The sequence below is a fragment of the Saimiri boliviensis genome, chromosome 7 (assembly GCF_048565385.1).
Source record: "Saimiri boliviensis isolate mSaiBol1 chromosome 7, mSaiBol1.pri, whole genome shotgun sequence".
NCBI classification, from domain to species: domain Eukaryota; kingdom Metazoa; phylum Chordata; class Mammalia; order Primates; family Cebidae; genus Saimiri; species Saimiri boliviensis.
Genome location: NC_133455.1, coordinates 71,474,237 through 71,480,733, shown reverse-complemented (window position 1 = coordinate 71,480,733; position 6,497 = coordinate 71,474,237).

Below are 6,497 nucleotides of genomic sequence, written 5' to 3'. Positions count from 1 at the left end.
GTCACTGACTGGTATGGGGAAAATTGTCTTTTATGAAACTGGTCCCTGGTATCAAAGAGGTTGAGGACTACTGAAATAGTAGATGTAATAGAGATACAGAAGTTTTTACAAATTTTTTTAACCAATTTTATGGATTAACCAGTATTTCTATTTTTTTTGGAGAACACTGTCTGAAGTCCAGGGCACATTAAATACTTACAGTTAATAGACTATTTTTTATAGTTTAACATACATTTTGGTCTCCATGGTAGTTATATAAATTTAGCAAGAGTTAACTAGGTTTTTTTTTTTTTAAACCTCTTTATGCCAGTTGTACTTGTACTTGTCACTTGAATTAAATAATTTAATTAAATATTACATAAACATAAAAAGGAAGAATGTCTTGGTAAGACAAGACAATAAAGGAGACCCACTAAAAATATTGCTGTCAAATTGGATGTGGTTGAAACAACTGTAAAAGACTGGGGTGGGAATAATTCAAAAATCTAGGATTTTGTATTTACTTTGTTTTACTGGGAAAACCAAACCTAGAAAGTAATTATTATTATTATTATTTTTTTAAAAAACACATGCCAGGGGATTAGGATGGTTACCACAAAGAGCGCAAAAGTCTTAGCTTCAGGGGGTCTGTTGAAAATGAGACCACCTTTCATTTTGCGTCCGGGGGGCAGTCTGGACATGTGAGTGGTGAATCCAGGCAGTTAGTCCGTTCACCTTGATTGCCATGGGGGTGACCAGGATCACGGTATAGGGTCCCTTTCAGCTAGGAGTTAGGCCAGAGGTGGTGAATTTCTTGACCAGGACTTCGTCCTTGGGCTGGAAGGGGCAGTGAGGTCCACTGGGGTAAGTTGAATTTCCCCGATGAGCAGGTGTACCTGGGACTGAACAGACTGGAGTGCCGGTAAGGACTTAAGGAGTGTGTGGTTACGGACTTCAGCAGGTATGGTGTCTGCAAGTTTGGGGAGGAAGGGAGGGGGCCTTCCAAACATAATTTTAAAAGGAGTGAAGCCCTTTTTATCGGGAGTACATCTGGTACGGAGGAGAACAAAAGGAAGCAGGTTGATCCAGTTTTCACCGGTCTCTAGAATGAACTTTGTTAAAGTTTTTTATGGTCCGGTTTATTCTTTCAACCTGCCCTGAACTCTGGGGCCGACAGGCACAGTGTAGTTTCCAGGATATGCCCAGGGCCTTGGGCAGGCCCTGTGAAACCTGTGCTGTAAATGCAGGGGCATTATCTGATCCCAGTGTCAGGGGCAGACCAGACTGAGGAACCAGGTCCTGTAACAATTTTTTTGCTACTACCAGCGCGGTTTCTGACCTAGCAGGAAAAGTCTCGACCCATCCAGAGAAAGTGTCTACAAACACCAAGAGGTATTTATAGCAGCACACTGGGGGCTTTATCTTAGTAAAATCTACCTCCCAGTGTTCCCCTGGGCTAGTACCCCTTAGTCTTATCCCTGCCTGACTAGACCTACTGCCTCCTGTATTTACCCTGGCACATACCTCACAACGAGTAGCAATTTCCCTAACAATCTCGTGTAAATGTGGGATGTAGTATCTGGCCCTCAGCAGCTTAGTTAGTTTTGTTTGTCTTAAGTGAGTGGCCTGGTGTGTGTGTCCTTAACTAGAGTTTGTCCTAGAGTCTCAGGGAGCACAATTTTTGTGTCCGGTAGAGTCCATCATCCTGTGGAATCTTGCCATCCCCCCTGTTTTTTAGAGGGCTGGGGCCAGCAGAGTTACAAGAAGAGTCAGAGGTTTTACTGGCCCCAAGGCTGGCTGTCTGGCTTGTAGGTCAGCTGTCCTATTTCCCCTTGTCTCTGGTGAATTTTCCTTCTGGTGTTCTTTGCAGTGTATTAATGTCACGGCCTTGGGCTTCCATACAGTCTCTAGTGGGGCTAGGATTTTCTCTTTGTTTTTGATGACTTTTCTCTCTGAGGTAAGCAGCCCCCTTTTTTTATACATGGCTCCACGTACATGGGCCGTAGCAAAGGCATATTGGCTATCAGTGTAGATGTTGACAGTCTTTTTCTCTGCCCAGTTCAAGGCCTTTATCAGATCTGAGTTCTGCCATTTGGGCTGAGGTTCCGTGTGAAACAGCCTGGGCCCAGATAACCCGCTCTAGGGTGCCCACAGTTGCCCCGGCGTACCTGACTCTGTCGACCATGAAGCTGCTGCCATCTGTATACAGTACCTCCTCTGGGTTCCGCTGGGGGACATCGGTGAGATCCGGTCGCGCAGTGTGAAGGACATCTATTGTCTGTTGGCAGTCAGGTGTGGGCTCTTCCGGCTTGCTGTCAGGCAGCAATGTGGCAGAGTTTAAAACTGTGGTTTTTGAAAATTTTATGCAGGGCTCATCCAAAAGTAAGGCCTGGTTTTGGACTACGCGGGCATTAGACATCCATTTTTCCGGAGCTCCACGGAGTAGTGACTTCACTGCGTGGGAAGTCACTAAGTTTAACTCCTGTCCCAAAGTCAGTTTGTCTGCCTCCTTGGCTAATAGGGCTGTGGCCGCTACTGCCTTTAGGCAAGCCGGCCATCCGGAGGCTACAGGATCAAGTCTTTTAGAGACGTAGGAGACTGGCTGGGACCAGGGTCCCAGAGTTTTGGTGAGCACCCCCTTAGTGACTTTCTGTTTTTCATGCACAAACAACTGGAAAGGTTTAGAGATGTCTGGCAAGGCCAAGGCTGGGGCCGCAATCAGGGCAGTCTTGAGCTTGTCAAAAACCCGTTGCTCTACCTCTGTCCATGTCAAGGGCTGATTTCCTCCAGTGCAGGCATACAGGGGCTTGGCAAACCCCAAAATTCATAGCCTGCAGTACCGTACTGCCCCAAGGAATTTCTGAACTTGGCGTTTCATGGTGGGGGTGGGTATTTACAGCACTGCTTGGACTCGGCGGGGTGCCAGTGCCCGGTTGCCTTTTTTTTATATATATATAATATAGTCCAGGTAAGTAACTTTTGGCTGGCACAGTTGGGCCTTTGTTTCCCTGGGCCCCTCTTCTGGATTCCTGGTTCCCGTGAAATAACTCGGGTTTCCTGGAATGTTGTTATCCTGGCCTTAGTAACTTTCTTATCTTACTTGGCCTCTAGGGTGTCTTTATTGTTAAAAACCTTTTGGGCGGCCGGGCGCGGTGGCTCAAGCCTGTAATCCCAGCACTTTGGGAGGCCGAGGTGGGTGGATCACGAGGTCGAGAGATCAAGACCATCCTGGTCAACATGGTGAAACCCCGTCTCTACTAAAAATACAAAAAACTTGCTGGGCGTGGTGGTGCGTGCCTGTAATCCCAGCTACTCAGGAGGCTGAGGCAGGAGAATTGCCTGAACCCAGGAGGCGGAGGTTGCGGTGAGCCGAGATCGCGCCATTGCACTCCAGCCTGGGTAACAAGAGCGAAACTCCGTCTCAAAAAAAAAAAAACAACCTTTTGGGCAATCTTTAATAACTGAGTTAAATTTATTTCCTGAAACCCCTCTAATTTTTGCAATTTTTTTTTTTTTTTTTTTTTTTTTTTTTCATGTCTGAGGCAGATTGGGACTGGGAAACGAAAGCCAGATTTATGGCCTGCTGATTTTTTGGGGCTTTAGGGCCAATAGGGGTGTCCTGTAAGTGCTCAAGGAAAGCAGCTAGCAACTCCTGTGGACCCTGAGTCACAGTCCCCACCTTGGGGAGGTTAGTGGGCTTATGGGCCACTTCCTTAACCCCCTTTTTTTCAAAAAGATACCGGTGAAAAGTGTTCAGAGCCTGGTAACCCTAAGGTGTTGGGGTCCCATTGGGGTCGGGTAGAGGGAAAAAAAACCTTTTTAATTTGGTTTCCCTATTTTTTTAATTTATTATTTTTATTTTTTTACTATTCCTTTTTCTGGACCTATGTTGGCTTTTAGGGCTTTCTATCTAATTTTTTTTTTTTCTCTGTGGTGAACAGAATTAGTAATAATTATAGGCAGTCGTTTCAAGTGGAGTGATGACTCTGGAGTGACGGATTTTAAGAGCCCTGACAAAACCTGGGGCTTTTCAGAGAACAGGGGATGTTGAGCTCCATTGTAAAACCCTGTCACCGCCACTACCCCAACACGACATCCCCCCCCCCCACCCGCCCCGGGGAACTTTCCATTTCAGCAGGTTTCTAACCCTCCCTCCTCGCCATCTCAGCAGTTCCTCAGTACAAACCTCTCCCGGGAACTCTCAGCAGTTTCCCGGCCCCTTCCCTCCTGCACAGCCCCTCACACTGGATGCACCTGCCAGCTTGCAGGCCGTAGGAATCCCCTTTGCCATGTCACGGGTGCTGCCAATTTTGGGTTCAGCTTTTTTTCCTTGCTTTTAATAAGGCTCGTGCCAGCACTTGGCATTTTGGCCCTCTCTTTGATTTCTATTGCCTTTCAGTTATATAAGTCACTTGAAAAGAAGGGGATGTGAACAAAGAATGGGTGACCCCAATTGTCTTCTATTGGGGGTGCCTCTTGGAGAGGAAGGACTGCCGGTGGGTGTGGGGCTCTGCTGCAGGTGTGCAGGGGGGACAAGGTTTGGTTACTAGTACTGTTCAGGGGGGTGTTGAGGCCCCGGTTTAGAGGGCCTTGAGTAGGGTGGAGGTAATTTCTGATCCTCCGATGGGGTGGGGAGAATGGCTGGCCCAGAAGGGGCTTTCTTTGGGCTGGCTAACATGACCTGAAGTCTAGTCTGTTTTATGCAGCGTTTCAGCCACAGTTGGGTGGTGGTGGGGTTGTTGGACTAAATCCAGCCATTGATTACTGTATGGAAAATGGTCAGGGTGTCCAGGAGTTATCGCGACCATTTTTCATACAGCCTGGGTAATTATTATTATTTTTGAGTTGTGGGTCCCAGTGTCAGGCCACCCAATTTAGAAAGACGGCCATTTTAGATTAGATAAAGAGCAGAGTTCTCCATGGGTTAATTTTATTTTATATTGGCCTGAAAACCCAATCTTCAAGTTGGCCGTCATGCATTGGAGGTGGGTACAAGGCCGGGAACTAGACGACCCCATTTGGGTTTGTTTGTTTTTTTTTGTTTTTGTTTTTGTTTTAATTTTTTTTCCAAAAGACTGGCTTCACTGAGGATTTGAACTAACAACTTTGCAGTTGCAGGGCCCACACCTTAACGACTGTGTTAACAAGACACTTGTGTTACAAAGAGTTAGAAAGCTTTTTTTAAAGCCAGATTCTGAATTTAAATCTGCATCCTTGAGGAAGTGTGGCCTGCCTCAAAGCCGGGTGGGGCTGCCTGCTGGCAGAGGAAGGGAAAAAAAAATGCTTCTCGTGTCAGTTTAAAAACTGAGCTCGCAGCCGCTGGGCGGGCTGTGAGTTTTCTGCCCCTGCAGCTTTTGGTCACCTTGACACAGGGACCCTAAAAAAGTATTAAATCCCTCTCTTCGTATTTCTTTTTTTTTTTTTTTTCTCTTTGTCTCTTTTTTTTTTTTTTGTCTACTTTTTCTTTTCTCTCCTCTCTCTCTTTCTCTCTCTGTCTTCTCTCTCCTCTTTTACTTTCTTGTCCTCTCTTCTCTCTTCTGTCCACTTTGTTTTTTTCTCTCTGTTCTTTGTCTCTCCTCTGTCCTCTCTGTCTCTCTCTTCTCTCTTTTTTGTTTCTTTTTTCTCTCTCTTCCTTTTACCTTTTTGTCCTCTCTCCTCTCTTGTCCACTTTTTTTCTTGCTCTCTGTTCTCTGTCCCTCCTCTCTCTTTCTCTGTGATGCACCACCAGGCACTGCCCATAACAACATTGGACACTTTTCTGGCAGAATAGGCAGTTACCAATTTTTTTTATCCCAGCCTGAAAAAGAGTACTCGTAGACCCTGATCTAGGACTTTGTCTCCTACAATCCCAAAGAAACTACTTCCAAGGTGTTAAGGGCACAATTGCCTCCCCGACATGAAATCAGACCCAGCATGGGTAAAAAGTACTCCTTTCCCGGTGGAGGTGGCTGGGAGAATGTACAAGCCACAATAATTATAACAAGGAAGAAAATAAAGACAACTAAAGTGAAGACTATCTGCCACATGGCCAAGGAAGAAAGAGTGAGGCCTCAGTGATAGAAGGAAAAATGAGAAAGAAGGAGAAGAAAGTAATCTCTGCAGGGGTGTAGTCAATAAAAGTTTCCTGCATCCAGTGGTTCGTCAACCACTGTAAAATATTCCCTACCTCAAGGGAAGATGGCCTGAACCAGTGTATATCTGCTAGCAGGAGTCTAACAAAACTGACAAATTTACAGACGAGACAGGACCACATACAAGAGTGACAGACAAAGGGTGGGTGCCCCCCAGATGGGAGACCACTCAGTCGCCTCTCCGGCCACTTTCCCAAAGGAAATTTCAGGGTGCGTCTTGGCTAAGGTGTGCTTGTATAAACCCCGGGTCTGGTCACCTCAGGATGGAAGTCCAAGTGGGACAGCTCTGAGGTGAATCACCGTGATGCCCTATGACGCTCCCGTGGAACCGCGGGTGGAGGCCCACACAAGCCCCGTAGCCTTTCAGCCGTGGGACTACATATATAC